This window comes from Odocoileus virginianus, chromosome 5, assembly GCF_023699985.2.
Source record: "Odocoileus virginianus isolate 20LAN1187 ecotype Illinois chromosome 5, Ovbor_1.2, whole genome shotgun sequence".
NCBI classification, from domain to species: domain Eukaryota; kingdom Metazoa; phylum Chordata; class Mammalia; order Artiodactyla; family Cervidae; genus Odocoileus; species Odocoileus virginianus.
The window spans coordinates 32,391,323-32,414,182 of NC_069678.1; positions in this window are offsets into that span (position 1 = coordinate 32,391,323).

Sequence of the window (22,860 nt, forward strand, 5' to 3'; positions counted from 1 at the left end):
TAGTCTACTTACATTAACTTAGAAATCATTTATGAAATTCTCAGTTTACTGCACTCATATGGTTCTTCATCAATCTTAATTGTGAGACTAAATAGTTACTGTAGGCAATTACTTAAGGTTTGTTAATGACAAACTGATGTTACTTGCCAAAGTTACAAAATATAATTTTCAGCATTTATGTGGACAAAAAGGAATTTTGTAACATGTGTCTTGCTGTCTCAAAGTGATGTCTTTACAGTACAAAAATATTAAATGGGATAAGAGAAAATCTCCCAGAATGTAGAGCACAAAGACAAAATTATAAAAAATGTAAAAGGGAGTGATGAGACATGGAAAGTTAAATAAGGAAGTCAAACATACACTAAAAAGCATTTCTAGTTTTCCCAGCACCACTTGTTAAAGAGGTTGTCTTTTTTCCGTTGTATATCCTTGCTTCCTTTGTCGAAGATAAGGTGACCATAAGTTCGTGGATTTATCTCTGGGCTTTCTATTCTGTTCCATTGATCTATATTTCTGTCTTTGTGCCAGTACCAAACTGTCTTGATGACTGTGGCTTTGTAGTATAGTCTGAAGTCAGGCAGGTTGATTCCTCCAGTTCCATTCTTCTTTCTCAAGGTTACTTTGGCTACTCGAGGTTTTTTGTATTTCCATACAAATTGTGAAATTATTTTTTCTAGTTCTGTGAAAAATACCGTTGGTAGTTTGATAGGGATTGCATTGACTCTATAGATTCCTTTGGGTAGTATAGCCATTTTGACAATATTGATTCTTCCAATCCATGAACACGGTATATTTCTCCATCTGTTTGTGTCCTCTTTGATTTCTTTCATCAGTGTTTTATAGTTTTCTATGTATAGGTCTTTTGTTTCTTTAGGTAGATATACTCCTAAGTATTTTATTCTTTTTGTTGCAATGGTGAATGGTATTGTTTCCTTAATTTCTCTTTCTGTTTTCTCATTGTTAGTGTATAGGAATGCAAGAGATTTCTGTGTGTTAATTTTATATCCTGCAACTTTCCTGTATTCGTTGATTAGCTCTAGTAATTTTCTGGTAGAGTCTTTAGGGTTTTCTATGCAGAGGATCATGTCATCTGCAAACAGAGAGAGTTTCACTTCTTCTTTTCCTATCTAGATTCCTTTTACTTCTTTTTCTGCCCTGATTGCTGTGGCCAAAACTTCCAACACTATGTTGAATAGTAGTGGTGAGAGTGGGCACCCTTGTCTTGTTCCTGATTTCAGGGGAAATTTCAGGGGATAGGGCGGAGAGAGAGGTGGGAGGGGGGACCGGGATGGGAAATACATGTAAATCCATGGCTAATTCATTTCAATGTATGACAAAAACCACTGCAATGATGTAAAGTAATTATCCTCCAACTAATAAAAATAAATGGAAAAATTTTAAAAAAATTAAAAAAAAAGCATTTCTAGGAAAGTAGGAGAGATATTAGTCAATGAAATAATACAAGAGTTTTTACCAGAGACAAGGAAAAACATAAATCCTAAGATTAAAAATGGCGAGCAGTATAAGTGAAAGATTCATACTTTGGCATATACTCCTAAGTTTTCTAAAACCAGGAATAAATAGCAGATTCTAAAAGACTACAAGAAGGAAAAAAGAATGACTACATAGAAGTGAGAAATGGATTTTCACCATGTTTTTCAGCAACAGCAATGGCCGATAAAAGGCAGTGGAATATGCTTCACTGAAAAAGCTTCATAATATTAGGGAAATGAAACTTACACAAGAGTGAGCATAAAATTATAATACCTAACTTAGATAAGCATCAGCTTCAAGGCAATGCTTTCAACTGAGTTCCTAATGAACAACTTACTTTACTGTTCAGTTCAGTTCAGTTGCTCAGTCGTGTCTGACTCTTTGCGACCCCATGAATCACAGCATGCCGGGCCTCCCTGTCCATCACCAACTCCCAGAGTTTACTCAAACTCATGCCCATCGAGTCGGTGATGCCATCCAACCATCTCATCCTCTGTTGTCCCCTTCTCCTGCACCCAATCCCTCCCGGCATCAGGGTCTTTTCAAACAAGTCAACTTTTCACATGAGGTGGCCAAAGTATTGGAGTTTCAGCTTCAGCATCAGTCCTTCCAATGAACACCCAGGACTGATCTCCTTTAGGATGGACTGGTTGGATCTTCTTGCAGTCCGAGGGACTCTCAAGAGTCCTCCAACACCACAGTTCAAAAGCATCAATTTTTTGGCACTCAGCTTTCTTCACAGTCCAGCTCTCACATCCATACATGACCACTGGAAAAACCATAGCCTTGACTAGATGGACCTTTGTTGACAAAGTAATGTCTCTGCTTTTTAATAAGCTGTCTAGGTTGGTCATAACTTTCCTTCCAAGGAGTAAGCGTCTTTTAATTTCATGGCTGCAATCACCATCTGCAGTGATTTTGGAGCCCCCCAAAATAAAATCTGACACTGTTTCTACTGTTTCCCCATCTATTTCCCATGAAGTGATGGGACCAGATGCCATGATCTTAGTTTTCTGTTACTAAGTGGTAAATGAAACTACCTAACTTACTTGAGTATGCCAGAGAAAAGGTAGCTACATAGATAAGACATGGACTGTAGCTTAGCTGGAAGAGTAATACTCCCTCACCAAGTACTCAGATCAAACAGGGGGAAGGACCAAGAGTTCTGCATCACAAAACCTATTCTCAGTTAAATATGAATGAGAAAATTGGGAGAAAGCACATCTTTTCACAGATTTTCTGTATGGAAATCATCAAGTTACAAAAATTTTAATCATCTCAAACCAAGGTGACATAAACCATGAGATGATTAAGAATGAGACTGATAGAGCACATAAGAAGAAGATGAACAAGAAAATCAGAACATTTCCAAATTTTGAGGATCCCAAGTAATCTGGGTAGAGCTTCCCTTAGAACTCTTAGAATGATGGATGCCAAATAATTCATGATTATTCATAAGATATTGTGTAATAAACTTATTAGTTTATATTTTGTATGCATTGAAGAAGCCTGGAAGAATATATACCAAATGCTAATAAAGAATTATCTTTAAACAGTAAAATTATTGATTATTTTTGCTTTCTTCTTTGCATGTATTTATAAAGAGAAATGGGACTTTCCTGGTGCCTCAGCTGGTAAAGAATCCACCTGCAATCCAGGAGACCTGGTTTCAATCCCTGGGTTGGGAAGATCCCCTGGAGATGGGAAAAGCAATCCACTCCAGTAATTTTGCCTGCAGAATTCCATGGGCTGTATAGTCTATGGGGTTGCAAAGAGTCAGACACAACTGAGTGACTTTCAGAAAAAGATTTAAATACTTTTACACTCAGAAAAAATAAATCAACTTTTCAGTTGATAAAATAGAAATCAGAACCATTTTAATAAAGCAAAACTATACTATGTAAATTCAGGCTGCCATGATTAGTACACTGCTTAATATATCTAGAAGAGCTAAGACTTGACCAATTTAGTTCAAAAGAAAGCTGAAGTGATCAGTGACAAATTTAGTGCTTTTTTTTTATGTTTGCAAACTTAGGTAGCTAAGTTTATCTCACAGTTTATGTTCCTATTGAGAAAGAAATGTAATAACATGTATACAACCACAGCTCTGATATATCCAGAAAGACCTTCTGATTCACTGTAAAGCACCTACTCTATATTGCTGGACATCAGCCACACCATTCCACTTTTTTGGCTGGACTGTTGAATTCATGCAAAGCCTAAAGACAAGGCTAGAATCTTCAACGTGGTCTTCTCTGAAATCTCTGGTTCACAGATTCTGAACTAAACTCTGCCAAGAAAACAAAAATCCATCTGTTCATTCAGGTAAAGATTACTGATCCCCCAATTTCTTCTACATATAGATAGAAGTTTCAGCTGGGCACATCTCCCAGACTCTCATGCAGGTAGGTGTGGCCTTTTTTGTTGTGTTCTGGTCAATACGAAAGTGATATGCACATGTCCTCTGTAGGAGAGGACATCCTTCTACTCCTTTCCTCTTCGTGTTTCCTAGAAAGAAGACCACAGTGAAAATGAGTTGTATTGGACTATGTGGTGGATGAGAAAAATGCCTGGACAGCAGAGTAACATGATAGAAGGAGCCTGGATCTTCAGCATTATGCAGCTGTCTTATTTGCCCCACACCGTGTATGCCTGCACTATTATTAAGTGTGAAATTTTTATTTTTCAAATAAACTGTATTGTTTTATTTATTTATTTTTGTATCTAGATTTTTTTTAAAAATTATTGGAGTATAGTTGCTTTACAATTTAGTTATTAGTAATAGTTTCTACTATACAGCAAAGAGAGTCAACCATATGTGTACATATATCCCCTCTTTCTTGGACCTCCCTCCCATTCAGGTCACCACAGGGCACTGCATACTGCGATGTAGCTCCCCGTGATATACAGCAGGTTCTCATTAATTGCCTATTTTATACACAGGATCAGTTCAGTTCAGTAGCTCAGTCGTTTCCGACTCTTTGCGACCCCATGAACCGCAGCACACCAGGCCTCCCTGTTCATCACCAACTCCCAGAGTTTAACCAAACCCACATCCATTGAGCGGTGATTCCATCCAACCATCTCATCCTCTGTCGTCCCCTTCTCCTCCCACCCTCAATCTTTCCCAGCATCAGGGTCTTTTCAAAGGAGTCAGCTCTTAGCATCAGGTGGCCAAAATATTGGAGTTTCAGCTTCAACATCAGTCCTTCCAATGAACACCCAGGACTGATCTCCTTTCGGATGGACTGGTTAGATCTCCTTGTAGTCCAAGGGGCTTTCAAGAGTCTTCTCCAACACTACACTTCAAAAGCATCAATTCTTCTGCGCTCAGCTTTCTTTATAGTCCAACTCTCACATCCATACATGACCACTGGAAAAACCATAGTCTGGACTAGACAGACCTTTGTTGGCAAAGTAATGTCTCTGCTTTTTAATATGCTGTCTAGGTTGGTCATAACTTTCCTTCCAAGGAGTAAGTGTCTTTCAATTTCATGGCTGCAGTCACCATCTGCAGTGATTTTGGAGCCCCCCAAAATAAAGTCAGCCACTGTTTCCATTGTTTCCCCATCTATGTTAATCTCAGTCTCCTAATTCATCTCACCCACTCTCTCCTTCCCCCCTTGGTATCCATACATTTTTCTGTATATCTGTTTCTTTTTCTGCTTTGTAAATAAGATCATCTATACCATTTTTTTTTCAAATTTCACATATATGCATTAGTGTACAGTATTTCTTTTTCTCTTTCTGACTTACTTCACTCTTTAGGTGGGAAATACATTTTTTTTTAAGCTACTGTGATTTTAGCCCTCTATTATAGCACCTGAAAAGTATCCTAAATAAAACATTTCAAAACTGAAGTAATGAGGGAATTGTTTATCTGTGGGATGGTCAGTTTAAACATGCATTTAAGAACTCAGTCAGTAGCTTTTTTTATGTGCTACTCCCTCAATTGCTAGAAAACTGCCATATTCACTTCTTATTTCAAAGTAGCACAAACCTCATTATTTAATAGTCAAGATTAGAGCTTAACAAAGAGGAGATTTTTTTTATATTCATATGTTTTTTTTCTCTCACTCTCTTTCTTCAAGAAAATGCATATAAGCTACCAATTAAATTACTATGGGTTGGTGAAAAGATAATTTAACCAAATATTCCCTGAAATTAGACATAACCCATTACAACAGTACCCAAGGGCACACGAGGTTATTGGCATTATGGATGATTTTAATATCATTTAGTGAAATTCTTCAATAGAAGCTGCAATTGATAATCAATGAAGTTATTTTCTTGTACAGGGTGAATTCATATTTATGCACTGCTTGAGTCACAAAGGGACAATTAATGTAAATCAATTAACAAAGAATAAGATATTAAAACAATATATAGATGCCAATAAAATGTAGAATCATATTGTAGGGAACTCTGGCAACAACAGAATAGCACTGGTGCAACTTAATTAATTTTGCTTCAAAAATATCTGAATTTTTCTGCAGATATTTAATACTTCAAGAACATAATAATATTACAAAAGTAGCAATATTGTTTAGTCCGTTCTTAATTATTCACACTGATGATGAATAGATACATTGAAGTTAAGCCAAATTTCTGATTGTCCTTAAATCATTTCTAGTATAGTAGAATGTTTACATGGTTTCAGAGATAGAAAATACAACAGATTTACCTTCCTAATTATGTTTTTCTGAGACTAATATTAACATTACTTAGCATTCCATTTGTACCCACCAGGAAAATTATTCCAGACTAATTTGCTACAGTTAAGGCATATTCAAATTCATTAGATTTTTCCATGTATATTAAAATTTAAAAATTTTCCCAGAATGAGGAAAAAATCTTCCAAAATAACTTACATTTTAATAATTCTTTCAACTTTTTGATCTCTTTTATAGCTATATAAAAGATTTTCCAAAATTGTATAGCTAATAACAGTTCCTAAGAGCTCCCCTTCAAAAAATTTAATCTTTTCTTACCACAAAACTGCTACTTGGATACCAGCTAGTCCCAACTATATATATAGTGAAATAAGGATTGAATTTAAAATAGTATATGAGACCCCAATCTAATACCTTGGTAGCTATTACTTAGTGTATTAGCTTGCTAGAGCTGGGTAGCTCATATGTCAAAAGTTTACTTTCTCATACTTCTAGAGGCTAGAAGTCTAAGATCAAGTGTTGGCACTGAAAACTTACTATTGGCTAGATGGCCATTGCTCTCTACATCATCACATGTCTTTTCTGTGTGTGTCTGTGTCCTAAACTCCTTTTCTTATAAGGATACCAGCTGTATTGGATTAGGTTCTGCTCTAATGATGTTATTTTAACTTAATTAGCTTTTTAAAGCCCTGTCTCCAAATACAGTCATATTATGAGGTACTGGGAGGTTAGGACTTCAATATAGGAGTTTGGAGAGATAGTACTCTGCTCATAACATCTGGAAAATATAATTTCCTTTCTTCCTATCACAAAGATCTCAGGTATAGCTTCATAGACAGAAGGGTATGCTCCATCTGCTTTGCTGATATCTGAGGACCATATTCCCAAGTCACATATCCAGAGCCTGTTTGGAGTAGACAGCACTGACTGTCTTCTTCATACACAATGTTTCACATGATATTTCACTTGATCCTCAAAACAAATGTGCAGTAGGTTATTATTACTATTGTCATGAAATAGATGAAAAAATGAGGATTGGCAGAGCTAAATGGCTTGTGCAATGTTACATACTGATTGACAAAGTAATAATTCAAGCAGAGTCCTGAGACCATACCACCAGGAAGGAATTAACTAACTAAACTCCCTTCTTTGCCCCTCTGGTCTTTCATTTATGTCTTTTGCTTTGGTTTTGGGTGCCCTGATGAATTTTTTTTTTAATGCTATAAAGTTAGTTCTTCATTACCTCCATCTGTTTGGTCTCAGGTCAAACAACAGGAGGGAACACAGTCCCACCCATCAAGAGAAAATTGGATTAAAGATTTACTGAGCATGGCCCCACCCATCATAATAAAACCCAGTTTCTCCCTCAGTCAGTCTCACCCATCAGGAAGCTTCAATAAGCCTCTTATCCTTATCCATCAGAGGGCAGGCAAAATGAAAACCAAAATCACAGAAAACTAACCAAACTGATCACATGGACCACAGTCTTGTCTAACTCAATGGAACCCTGAGCCATGCCCTGTAGGGCCACCCAAGATGGATGGGTCATGGTGGAGTTCAGTTCAGTTCAGTCACTCAGTCGTGTCTGACTGTTTGCGACCCCATGAACCGCCGCACACCAGGCCTCCCTGTCCGTCACCAACTCCTGGAGTTTACCCAAACTCATGTCCATTGAGTGGGTGATGCCATCCAACCATCTCATCCTCTGTCGTCCCTTTCTCCTCCAACCCTCAATCTTTCCCAGCATCAGAGTCTTTTCAAATGAGTCAGCTGTTTGCATCAGGTGGCCAAAGTATTGGAGTTTCAACATCAACATCAGTCCTTCCAATGAATACCTGGGACTGATTTCCTTTAGGATGGACTGGTTGGATCTCCCTGCAGTCCAAGGGACTCTCAAGAGTCTTCTCCAACACCACAGTTCAAAAGCATCAATTCTTTGGTGCTCAGCTTTCTTTATAATCCAACTCTCACATCCATACATGACTACTGGAAAAAACATAGCCTTTACTAGATGGACCTTTGTTGGCAAAGTAATGTCTCTGCTTTTTAATATACTGTCTAGGTTGGCCATAGCTTTCCTTCCAAGGAGTAAGTGTCTTTTAATTTCATGGCTGCAATCACCATCTGCAGTGATTTTGGAGCCCAAAACATAAAGCCTGACACTGTTTCCACTGTTTCCCCATCTACTTGCAATGAGGTGATGGGACTGGATGCCATGATCTTAGTATTCTGAATGTTAAGCTTTAAGCCAACTTTTTCACTCTCCTCTTTCACTTTCATCAGGAGGCTCTTTAGTTCTTCTTCACTTTCTGCCATAAGGGTGGTGTCATCTGCTTATCTTGAGGTTATTGATATTTCTCCTGGCAATCTTGATCCCAGCTTGTGCTTTATCCAGCCTGGCATTTCAAATGATGTACTCTGCATATAAGTTAATAAGCAGGGTGACAATATGCAGCCTTGATGTATTCCTTTTCCTATTTGGAACCAGTCTTTTGTTCCATGCCCAGTCCTAACTGTTGCTTAATGACCTGTATACAGGTTTCTCAAGAGGCAGGTCAGGTGGTCTGGTATTCCCATCTTTTTCAGAATTTTCCACAGTTAATTGTGATCCACACAGTCAAAGGCTTTGGCATAGTCAATAAAGCAAAAATATATGTTTTATCTGGAATTCTCTTGCTTTTTTGATGATCCAGCAGATGTTGGCAATTTGATCTCTGTTTCCTCTGCCTTTTCTAAAACCAGCTTGAACATCTGGAAGTTCACAGTTCATGTATTGCTGAAGCCTGGCTTGGAGAATTTTGGGCATTACTTTACTAGCCTGTGAGATGAATGCAGTTTTGCATTAGTTTGAGCATTCTTTGGCTTAGTCTTTCTTTGGGATTGGAATGAAAACTGACCTTTTCCAGGCCTGTGGCCACTGCTGAGTTCTCCAAATTTGCTGACATATTGACTGGAGCACTTTCACAGCATCATTTTTGGATTTGAAATAGCTCGACTGGAATTCCATCACCTCCACTAGCTTTGTTTGTAGTGATGCTTCCTATGGCCCACTTTTTTCACATTCCAGGATGTCTGACTCTAGGTGAGTGATCACACCATTGTGATTATCTGGTCATGAAGATATTTTTTGTATAGTTCTTCTGTGTATTCTTGCCTTGGTGGAGAGTTCTGATAAAACATGGTCCACTGGTGAAGGGAATGGCAAACCAGATCAATATTCTTGCCTTGAGAACTCCATGAACAGCATGAAAAGCCAAAAATATAGGATACTGAAAGGTGAACTCCCCAGGTCAGTAGATGCCCAAAATGCTACAGGGGATGATGGGGAAATAACTCCAGAAAGAAGAAAGAGACAGGCCAAAAGCAAAAACAACACTCAGCTGTGGATGTGACTGGTGATGTATGTAAAGTCCAATGCCATAAAGAGCAATATTGCATAGGAACCTGGAATGTTAGGTCCAAGAATCAAGGCAAATTAGAAGTGCTCAAACAGAAGATGGCAAGACTGAACATGTTGACATTTTAGGAATCAGTGAACTAAAATGGACTGGAATGGGTGAGTTTAACTCAGATGACCATTATATCTACAACTGTGGACAAGAATCCCTTAGAAGAAATGGAGTAGCCCTCATAGTCAACAAAAGAGTCTGAAATGCAGTACTTGGATGCAGTCTCAAAAATGACAGAATGATGTCTGTACATTTCCATGGCAAACCATTCAATATCACAGTAATCCAAGTCTATGCCCTGACCAGTAATGCTGAAGAAGCTGAAGTTGAATAGGTCTATGAAGACCTACAGGACCTTCTAGAACTAACACCCCAAAAAGAAGCCTTTTTCCTTATAGGGGACTGGAATGCAAAACTAGGAAGTCAATGCAAAACTAAGAGATACCTGGAGTAACAGTCAAATCTGGCCTTGGAGTACAAAATGAAGCAGATCAAAGGCTAACAGAGTTTTGCCAAGAGAATGCACTGGTCATAGCAAGTGCCCTCTTCCAACAACACAAGAGAAGACTCTTCACCTGGACACCACCAGATGGTCAATACCAAAATCAGATTGATTACAGTCTTTGCAGCCAAAGATGGAGAAGCACTATACAGTCAGCAAAAACAAGACCGGGAGCTGACTGTGGCTCAGATCATGAACTGCTTATTGCCAAATGCAGACTTAAATTGAAGAAGGTAGGAAAACCACTAGACCATGCAGTATGACCTAAATCAAATCCCTTACGATTATACAGTGGAAGCGACAAATATATTCAAGGGATTAGATCTGATAGACAGAGTGCCTGAAGAACTATGGACAGAGATTTGTGACATTGTACAGGAGGCAGTGATTAAGATGATCCCCAAGAAAAGGAAATACATAAAGACAAAATGGTTGTCTGAGGAGGCATTAAAAAATAGCTGAGAAAAGAAGAGAAGCTAAAGGGAAATGAGAAAAGGAAAGATAAACTAATTTGAGTGCAGAGTTCCAAATAATAGCAAGGAGAGACAAGGAAGGCTTCCTCAGTGATCAGTGGAAAGAAACAGAGGAAAACAATAGAATGGGAAAGACTAGAGGTCTCTTCAGAAAATTAAAGATACCAAGGGAACATTTCATGCAAATATGGGCACAATAAAGAACAGAAATAGCATGGACCTAACAGAAGCAGAAGATATTAAGAAGAGGTGGCAAGAATACACAGAAGAACTATACAAAAAATTTCTTCATGACCCAGATAACCATGATGGTGTGATCACTCACCTAGAGCCAGACATCCCAGAATGCAAAGTCAAGTGGGCCATAGGAAGCATCACTACAAAGCTAAAGGATGTGATGGAATTTCAGTTGAGCTATCTCAAATCCTAAAAGATGATGCTGTGAAAGTGCTGCACTTAATATGTCAGCGTATTTGGAGAACTCAGCATGGCCACAGGACTGGAAAATGTCAGTTTTCATTCCAATCCCATAGAAAGGCAAAGCCAAAGAATGTTCAAACTACCACAATTGCACTCATCTCACATCCTAGCACAGTTATGCTCAAAATTCTCCAAGTCAGTCTACAACAGTACATGAACCATGAACTTCCAGATGTTCAAGTTGGATTTAGAAAAGGCAGAGGAACCAGAGATCAAATTTCCAACTTACTTTGGATCATCAAAAAAGCAAGAGAGTTCCAGGAAAAAGTCTACTCCTGCTTTATTGACTATGCCGAAGCCTTTGATTGTGTGCACCACAACAAACTGTGGAAAATTCTTCAATAGATGGGAATACCAGACCACCTTTCCTGCCTCCTGAGAAGCCTGTATACAGGTCATGAAGCAACAGTTAGGACTGGGCATGGAACAAAAGACTGGTTCCAAATCAGGAAAGGAGTATGTCAAGACTGTATATTGTCACCCTGCTTATTAACTTATATGCAGAGTACATCATTTGAAATGCCAGGCTGGATGAAGCACAAGCTGGAATCAAGATTGCCAAGAGATATAGGAATAACCTCAGATATGCAGATTACACCACCCTTATGGCAGAAAGCAAAGAGGAACTAAAGAACCTCTTGATGAAAGTGAAGTGTGAAAAAGTTGGCTTAAAACTCAACATTCAGGAAACTAAGATCATGGCATCCGGTCTCATCACTTCATGGCAAATAGATGGGGAAAACATTGGAAACAGTGAGAGACTTTATTTTCTTGGGCTCCAAAATCACTGGAGATGGTAACTGCAGCCATGAAATTAAAAGATGCTTGCCCCTTGGAAGAAAAGCTGTGACCAACCTAGACAGCATATCAAAAAGCAGAGACATTACTTTGCCGACAAAGGTCCCTCTAGTCAAAGCTATGGTTTTTCCAGTAGTCATGTATGGATGTGAGAGTTGGACTACAAAGAAAGCTGAGCACTGAAGAATTGATGCTTTTGAACTGTGGTTTGGAAAAGACTCTTGAGAGTCCCCTAGACTGCAAGGAGATCCAACCAGTCAACCTAAGGGAAATCAGTCCTTAATATTCATTGGAATGACTGATGCTCAAACTGAAATTCCAATACTTTGGCCACCTGATGCAAATAACCTTTCCTCATTGGAATGGACCATGATGCTGGGAAAGGTTGAAGGCAGAAGGAGAAGGGAATGACAGAGGATGAGATGGTTGGATGGCATCACCGACACAATGGACATGAGTTTGAGCAAGCTCTGGGAGTTGGTGATAGACAGGGAAGCCTGGTGTGCTGCAATCCATGGGAGTCGCAAAGAGTCGGACACGACTGAGCAACTGAACTGAACTGATAAAGCTAGTGAGGATTGGTTTTAAAAATGCATATATTCTCTCTCTATATATATGATGTTTGTATATTTATTTTTAATATTATGTGTTTAAAGCAAAATAAATGGACTATTTTAAGCCAAATGAATTTCTAACATTTAATCTGGTTTGACCTACAACAGTGGCAACTTCATAAGATTGAATCAAGAAATAACACAGTGAACACTCAGCTTCCTATTTGCATCTCACTTGAAGGCTTTCACTGAAGATTTACTTCCACTTCCATCTCTCATCAGACTCCACCCCAAACCCAGCTGTTTATAGGCCACTGGCTTCCTTCCTGATACCAACCTGGGAACAAAGTAGAAAGCTCAGGCAGACATGGCGATATGTCTACTGAAAAGTGCATAAGTGAGTGGATCATGTTCAGAAACTAACTCAAAATAACCACTTCCAAGCAGAGCTTCTTATGATTCTATTCTGCTAAGAAATTAAAGGGCTCCCTAGGTGTCTCAGTGGTAAAGAATCCGCCTGCCAAATGCAGGAAACTCAGGAAATGAGGGTTCTATCCCTGGTTTGGGAAGATCCCCTGGAAAAGAAAATGCCAACCCACTCCAATATTCTTGCCTGGGAAATCCCATGGACAAGGGGCCTGGCCAGCTACAGTCCGTGGGATCACAGAGCGTCAGACAGGACTGAGTGACTGAGTATACACACAGGTTAAAATAGTGGATATTTTCTGTTAGGTATTCTCTTCCCCAGAATATCTTTGTATATCTTTACAAAGAATACCCCTCCCCAAAAAAGTCATTTATGATGAGTATTGTTAGCTAATATACATGTGAATCACAGTTAATACTTGTGGTAATTATCTATTGTTGTATAAAATGTGTGTGTGCTCCATAGTGTCTGACTATTTGCAACTCTATAGACTATAGCCCACTGGGCTCCTCTATCCAGGGGATTCTCCGGGCAAGTTGTACAAAACATTTACCCCAAATTTGGTGGCTTAAGACAATACACAGTTATTAAGTCACAACTTTTGAAGAGTGGTTTATTTGGGCAGTTCTGGCTCAGCTTCCTCTTTTTGCTGCTGTCGGGACCTGGTAGGAGCTGTAAGCATTTGAAGGTTTGGTTGAGGATGGAAGGTCTTTGCAAGATGCCTCACTCATATAGCTGTTTACAAGGGACCTCAGTACCCCACTGACTTCTGGCAGGAAGTCATCATTCCTGCCACGAGGACCTCTTCTCCTGGCAGGGAGGTAACTGGCTCCAGACTCAGCAACCTAAGATCAAACCAGTCAACTGGAGGACACAGTGCTTTCTATGACCAAGTCTCTGAAATCACAGGCCATCACTTATGCTAGTCTATTCCATTCAATAGAACCAAGTCACTCAGTGCAAGGAAGGGAAATTAGGCTCCACCTCTTGAAAGGAGGAGCATCAAATAATTTGAGAACATGTTCTAAGCTACCCTATATCTATGTCATGCCATAAAGCACTCAAGAAAGAGTCTGGATCCCAAACAGTAATTGAAGATCAAGCAGGAAAGCTTTTGACTTTAGTTTTGTATGAATATTATAGAATATATTAAATGAATTAACTAAGCATTAAACATTTCTGAAAAATAGATTACCAACACTGAACATATAAGCAGAAAAATTGCCTATGCTCATTTAAAAGATCAAAATATCTCGATTCTAAAGCATAGCGTACATGATATAAGGCCATTCATTCATGGTTAGCTCACCTGTTGCTGCCATATTATAGCTTTACTCAGCACCTGATTTTATTTAAATTCCAAATAGTTGCCAACTTGCACAGAATTAGGTAAAATTAACCAAAATATATTAATTTTATGATATGTATGACAAATTAGAATCTAAAAGTTATCAAAAGTTCATCCTTACCTTTGTTCTTGGTCTCCAAGAGGGGTCACCAAGACGTGAAGAATCACATCTTTATTTTGAAAGGACAGCTCTGGTAACTTATACCAAGATGGAAAATGTTGAAAATTATTCTGGCAATATACCACTGTAGTAGTAATCATTATTTTCCTTCTAGTTTAATAAAGACCACATTTCCTTTTTCATCATTCAGTCACCGTACATATTAAGCTTTGTAAAAGATTATGTTATGTTATATTTGAAGAGGGGAAGGAGAATAGTGCAAGAGCAGCTGCCTGGGGTAACTCTGCCTGACTGATAACGCTTGCCATGTGCAGACATCTAAGGGCCGCATGACCCACAACTGAAGCAAGACCCTGGCATCAGCCATCCGCTTCTCTGTCTCTCTCTCTCTCTCTCTTTCTCATCTTGAATTTTGGGGATCTCAAGTAACTTGTTTCTAATAATTGTCAATTTAGATTAGTCTTTTGTGGTGGAATTAATTCACAGACTTTTCTCCCAGGGCTTCTTTGAAGATTCTTTGCAAAGAAGCTTGGAACCCTCTGCCCCTCAAAGGTATTCTTGTCTGCACTGTCTTCTTGCTTGGATTTCTTAGCCTGACAAGGTACTTTTTTTGAGTGTGTTGCTAGCAAGGAAGCCCAAATCCAGCTTGCTTCTCTCATTTCAGCTCCATCCATGGGAAAATGAAATGTCCCTTCCCTGTCAGACAGTGGGCATGCAGGCTACTTTACAGAGACCCCTTGTCCCCAGTCTTACCACTTCTTTATAAGACTATGTTGAAGGTGTAGAGTAAAATTGAAAAACATATGCATGTAAAAAAAATAATTAATTGGAATGTATAATTGTTATCACACAGATTTCTTACCATTATCTTCAAAATTAACTATATATTTTATCAATCTATAGAGATGTTTCACATAAGGAAGTAAAATGAAATATCTTAAAATAAATTTTATGAACATATATCAGTAAGATCACTGTGTATCATGAATCTCCACCATACAATGAAAACCTTTTAAACTAAGTGTGTGGCAGGAAGAATTCTTTGGTAAATAAGATGCACCCTGTAAAAAATTTTTTTCATTGCGAGACAATTTCTTTATTCTATATAAGCTTTCCCATCCATAATAATCTTCACTTAAATAGTCACACAACTTCTACTTTTCATCATCACAAGTAAGTTACTACTGATATATTTAAAGTGGGTGTAAGCCAGGGGGATATTAGAAAGTGGGGAAGAATGCAAGAACAATTTTTCATGATACATAGAACTGTCCTGGGTACTGCAGAACATGTAGCATTCCTGGTCCTTGTCTTTAAATATCAAAAGAAAGTCCAACTCATTATAATGACTTAATTCCCATATTAAGACCTAAGAGAAGTAGAAGATATTAAGATGAGGTGGCAAGAATACACAGAAGAACTATACAAAAAAGATCTTCATGACCCAGACAACATGATGGTGTGACCACTCACCTAGAACCAGACATCTTGGAGTGGGAAGTCAAACAGTCCGTAGGAAGCATCACTACAAACAAAGCTAGTGGAGGTGATGGAATTCCAGCTGAGCTATTTCAAATCCTGAAAGATGATGCTGTGAAAGTGCTGTACTCATTATGCCAGCAATTATGGAAAACTCAGCAGTGGCCACAGGACTGGAAAAGATCAGTTTTCATTCCAATTCGAAAGCAGGGCAATGCCAAAGAATTTCAAACTACCACACAATTGAACTCATTTCACATGCTAGCAAAGTAATGCTCAAAAATTATCCAAGCCAGACTTCAACAGTATATGAACTGAGAAATTCCAGATGCTCATGCTGGATTTAGAAAAGGCAGAGGAAGCAGGGATCAAATTGCCAACATCTGTTGGGTCACATAAAAACAAGAAAATTCCAGAAAAACAACCACTTCTGTTTTACTGACTATGTCAGAACCTTTGCCTGTATGGATCACAACATCTGTGGAAAATTCTTCAAGAGATAGGAATAACAGACCACCTTACCGGCCCACTGTGAAACCTGCATGAGGGTCAAGACAGTTAGAAGCAGATATGGAACAATGGACTGGTTTCAAATTGGGAAAGGAGTACATCCAGGCTGCATATTGTCACCTTGCTTATTTAACTTATATGTGGAGTACCTCATACGAAATGCCAGTCTGGATGATGTGCAAGCTTGAATCAAGTTTGCTGGGAGAAATATCAATAACCTCAGATATGCAGATGACACCACCCTTACAGCAGAAAGTGAAGAGGAACTAAAGAGCCTCTTGATGAAGGTGAAAGAGGAGAGTGAAAAAGTTGGCTTAAAACTCAACATTCAGAAAACTAAGATCACGGCATCTGGTCCCATCACTTCATGGGAAATGGATGGGGAAACAATGGAAACAGTGAGAGACTTTATTTTCTTGGGCTCCAAAATCACTGCAGATGGTGTCTACAGCCATAAAATTAAAAGATGAAAGCTATGACCAACCTAGACAGCAAGTTAAAAAGCAGAGACATTATTTTGCTGACAAGGTCTATATAGTAAAAGCTATGGTTTTTCCAGTAGTCTTGTATGGATGTGAGTGTTGGACCATAAAGAAAGCTGAGTGCTGAAGAATTGATGCTTTTGAACTGTGGTGTTGGAGAAGACTCTTGAGAGTTCCTTGGGCTGCAAGGAGATCAAACCAGTCAGTCCTAAAGGAAATCATCCCTGAATATTCACTGGAAGGACTGATGCTAAAACTGAAGCTCCAATACTTTGGTCACCTGATGCGAAGAGCTGAACCATTAGAAAAGACCTGGATGCTGGGTAAGACTGAAGGCAGTAGAAGAAGGGAATGACAGAGGATGAGATGATTGCATGGCATAACTGATTCAATGGACCTGAGTTTGAACAAGCTTCAGGAGGTGGTGAAGGACAAAAAAGCCTGGTGTGCAGCAGTCCAAGGGGTCATAACTCAGCGACTGAACAACAACAAATTCCCACATACAATTTCCAAATATCTCCTGAAGTGAGGCATGCCACTGAAAATTACTGAGTTATGGGAAGAGAGTGGAAGCGATTGAGCTGGTTTGGCTCCAGACACCAACTGCTAAAACCAACTGAACTTAGAATATGGAACACATCACATTTGGAGCCTGGTCATGATACCACAACCCAGGGGATAAAAATCACACTTTTTCACCACTTCAGCTTCATCTACTGATGAACACCAAAATTTAGATATTTCTTCTCTTTAATGAGTTGATTACACACACATATATTTTAGCATGTTACTGTCCGCTTGTAATTATAAATAAAAATTTAATTTAGACTCTAAGGTTTTGACTGTGAGATTTTCCCTCCTTGACTATCTGAAGTAACTAAAACAATTTACTTATTTCTTTGCATAAAGATCATAAACAAAATATATTAGCTAGTAATTCTGCATACACATTTTCACAGTTTTGATTCATTTACCTTACCAAGTGGTTTTTGCATTGAGAATATTTTATTCTGTAAATTTTCCAAACAAAGTGGGGAGGACAGTAAGAAATGTCCTTGTAATTTGAGCTCCTGCCACAGATCAACATTCAGGACCTCTTTCTCCTTCATCATATTCTTTGGGTCAGGGGTACCCTATCAGGTTACTGACAAGAGTTTATTGACAAGAGTACGTCTTCTGAGTTGGCAGGCAGGGTCTTTACTATTAGTGCCACCTGGAAAGCCCCACATCTAAAGAAATGTTTAATATTATGGTAGGATTGGGTGGTGGGGAGGGGTTATTTTTCAGGCACAGAGTTGACAAGAGGAGGCGTGGCCATGGTGTCCAGTGAACTTTAGTGCACTATTTCCGTAGCCATTATGTCTGCCTCTGAGACAAATATAATCAAACGTTGAATACCTGGTTATGCCTGCAACAGGGTGAAAGTGGCGATGATGCTATCTCAAGCCAGAGGTAACTTTTAAAAAGAAGGATCCCTGTGGATGCTAAGTGCAATACAAGTGACAAAATATGATGTTTCTGACATTCCAAATAATAACTCAGGGTGCAAAATGTCAGTTTCTGGTAAAGACAAGGTTGGCTTTGTAATGAGAATTTATGGAGCTTCCAGAGACTATATATATATATATATATATATATATATAAATATATATAATATATATAAATATATATTATATATATAATATATAATATATATATTATATATATAATATATATTTATTTATATTTATATTATAAATTTATTTATATATATATATATAATATAAATATATATATATATATATCTTAGTCACTCAGTTCTGTCCAACTCTTTGTGACCCCATGAACTATAGCCTGCCAGGCTCCTCTGTCCATGGAATTCTTCAGGCAAGAATACTGGAGTGGTTGCCATTTCCTTCTCCAGGGGATCTTCCCAACCCAGAGATAAAATTCACGTCTCCCACATTGCAGGCAGATTTTTTGCCATCTCAGCCTCCAGAGAAGGCCACAGAGCATACAGCTATGAATAAACTGATTTTAAAATCATGTCTTCTTTTTCCCTATCTGAACAGGAAAACATGTTTCCAAATCATCAAAGCCAAGAGTTTAGGAGCTACACCATATTTCCCTGTTTCATCTTTGTAGAGGTAAGAAAATTCTGGAACTTGACTTTAGAATACATATTAAGCAAAAGTAATATGCTACCCCCTAAAAGTTACTCCATATATCTTCTGTTTACATTGAAGCTTTAACTATAGAAATCTGTAACGTCATGAATGTATTTTCCTCCAAAATGCTTCATGGTCATGATGATTATAAGCATGTGTCATGTGTTTGTCATGTGCAAAAGCCTTTCTAGATCTGCAGTTTCATTATCTCATGAATGCATTTTCTCTTCTCTGCCTCCACTTTCTAATATCTACTCCTACCTCCACAAGTTATTCTTATCCTAGGACCTCTCAGCTTTGTTCTGGAACTCCATGTGTTGACTTTACTTGGTTGATTAATATAGTTATAACTGTAACTGTGCTGTGCTCAGTTATGCCCGACTTTCGAAAGCACATGGATGGTAACCCACCAGGCTCAGCTGTCCACGGAATTGTGGAGGCAACAATACTGGAGTGGGTTGCCATTTTCTAGCTGACCCTAAATGAGCCAGCAAGTGCTGACGCTGATGTCATGCAATTCAGGATCTTCTACCTCTTTCTGCATCATCACCACTCCCCTGTTTTGGCTCCCTCCGCCTCATTTTGCTTTCTCTCTTTCTTTTCTATCTTATGCTCATCTTTTGGACTCACTATTTTATCAAAGTTTATAGGAAAGTTGAGCTTATGGGAAATCAGGGTATATCTTCAAGATTTTTGTATTGCACAAGCCAATTGTGTGTGTACCCCCACGAGAGAGATCAGTTCAGTTCAGTTCAGTTCAGTCACTCAGTCGTGTCAGACTCTTTGTGACCCCATGGACTGCAGCACACCAGGCCTCGCTGTCCATCACCAACTCCCAGAGTCCACCCAAACCCATGTCCATTGAGTCAGTGACGCCATCCAACTATCTCATCTTCTGTCATCCCCTTCTTCTCCTGCCCACAATCTCTCCCAACATCAGGGTCTTTTCAAATGACTCAGCTCTTCACATCAGGTGGCCAAAGTCTTGGAGCTTCAGCTTCAACATCAGTCCTTTCAGTGAATAGCCAGGACTGAACTCCTTTAGGATGGACTGATTGGATTTCTTTGCAGTCCAAGGGACTCTCAAGAGTCTTCTCCAACACCACAATTTAAAAGCATCAATTCTTTGGTGCTCAGCTTTCTTTGTAGTCCAACACTCACATCCATACCTGACTACTGGAAAAGCCACGGTGTTGACTAGATGGACCTTTGTTGGCAAAGTAATGTCTCTTCTTTTTAATATGCTCTCTAGGTTAGTCATAACTTTCCTTTCAAGGAGTAAGCGTCTTTTAATTTCTTGGCTGCAATCACAATCTGCAGTGATTTTGGAGCCCAGAAAAATAAAGTCAGCCACAGTTTCCACTGTTTCCCCATCTATTTGCCATGAAGTGATGTCACCTGATGCCATGATCTTAGTTTTCTGAATACTGAGCTTTAAGGCAACTTTTTCACTCTCCTCTTTCACTTTCATCAAGAGTCTCATTAGTTCTTCTTCACTTTCTGCCATAAGGGTGGTGTCATCTGCATATCTGAGGTTATTGATATTTCTCCCAGCAATCTTGATTCCAGCTTGTGCTTCCTCCTGCCCAGCATTTCTCATGATGTGCTCTGCATATAAGTTAAGTAAGCAGGGTGACAATATACAGCCTTCACGTACTCATTTTCCTATTTGGAACCAGTCTGTTGTTCCATGTCCAGTCCTAACTGTTGCTTCCTGACCTGCACACAGACAGAGTTCATGAGATATTTAACGTGCATCTGGATGAACCATTACTCACATTGGCTTTTTAGATCGTGTGTGCATAAACAAAATATTCATAATGCATCAGTGACAATGGAAAAGGGACACTAATCAAAACCTGATTGGCCAGCCAAAGTAAAAATATTTATTTTTTATATATTTTTGTTAAGTATAAGCACAACATTAGAGATACCATAAAAACATTTTACAGTGACTTCATCTTTATTATAGGTATATTGTCCTTGTTATAATGAGTAAAAGTAATACTGCAATTAAGCCAGAAACAGTAATTGATAATTGCTTCTTGCAATGATGTCTTTAACAATATTATAGCTTAGTGCTCAGACATAACATTTGCTTTCTTGGAGTCAATCTCCCATTTTTACCACTGCAATATAGTTCTCTATTATCCTTCTAAAAATGATTCACAGCAATCATATGTCTTGAAAGGCAATAGTATTAAGATATTAGCAGAGAGAAAGTGATGAGATAAACTTCAAACTGGTTTTTAATCTTTCAAACTTTCCAATTATTTAAATATACACTTTAAAACTCTAGAACTAACAAGACATAAAGCTCCTTTATGAAACTAGGTTTTGTAACAATCCAGTAAAAATACAAAGCATGCTAAAATTAACTATGTCTAGTATTTGTAACAGAGAATGTTAGCCTTAGTGAAAGCAATATTTACATAAGGATAAATAGACTGATGACTAATGGACAAGAGCAAATGCTTTCTTTATAGCTGGGTAAAAGATATACAACATGCTACTTCTACCAATTTTTCTTCCATTACCTGGAAAAGAAATAGTATGAAAGACAGTAGGAAGAATTTAACTCAGTCAGACTACAAGTTAAACAAGCAGAAGTTCCTGAGTAGCTAAATAAGGCTGGCCATGGGAGGCGCAGATCGAAGTGTTACACTATTTTAAGTTCTCCAGTTTAGTTGGAGCACAGCAGGATAATTAACAACCTGCAATGCCAAGTCACGTGGCTCCTGAAACCAAAACAGTCTGGTGTTTGGAGAGCTATGGATGTTTGAAAAGATTCTACCAACTGGAAAAAAATGTTTTAGGGTGAGTTAGGGACAATTGCTAAATTATATGTGGAGTTAATCCAGGAAAACAGTTAAGCAGAAATAGAAAACAGTTGAGGTTGAAGGGGTAACCCATGAATGGTGACGAGATGTTTTAAACAAACTTTAAATATTATTTTAACTGATGATAATATATGAAAGAAACTGCTAGTCTATCAATTTATTTTAAGTGATGTTAACTTGTGCCTCAGTTGAATGAACTAGAGATTAGATTAAAAAAACATTTTAAATAGCATTAGTCTACTAAACTATGTTAAGGAAGAAAAAGCCAGGCATGGTCTTCCTTCTCCACCATTTTATCAACTTCACCCACCTGATACTTAACCGGGCAGTCACAATATAAAAAGATGCTCTGATCTGGTTCCCTTGGTGCTCCTTTGGGTAGCTCTGCTCCTTTGCTTTCATGACCTGAGTGCACTTTTCATGCTCCAGGTTCTTTGCTTTCACGACTTTGTGTGTGGCCTCAGTTGTATCTGACTCTGTGGCCTCGTGGGCTGTAGCCCTCTAGGCTCCTCTGTCCATGGCATTTTCCAAGCAAGAATGCTGGAGTGGGTTGCCATTCCTGACTCCTGGGGATCTTCCTAACTCAGGGATCGAACCTGCGTCTCTTTCATCTCCTGCATTGGCAGGTGAATTCTTTACCACTATCACCGCCTGGGTGACATTTCTCAAAGAAGCAAGACCAAACCACCTCTACCTGCTTAAACATCCGCTTCATTCCCGTTTTCTTCCCAAATAGCATTTTAAATTTTTCCTTAAAATAGAAATTGCTTTTATTTTCTTTCTGTTTTTCAAGTAAGAAATAATGTTTTAAAATGGATATTATAGCAAAATTTTTTAAATTCTCATTTATTTGTTTCTGTTTACTGCATGCATTGTTTTTGACTCTGGGGATACAGAGGTGATGAAAATAGATAATATCTCTTCCCTCATGGGTGCTGCATTCCATTAAGCTGAGAAAACAAGTGACACATAAATGAGTAGAATATTTACAATATCAATTGTGGATAAGTGTTATAGGGAAAAAGAAAGCAGGGAGTGAGGATGGGGTCAGCTGATGGCAGGCAACCTCAATTTTCCTTATAA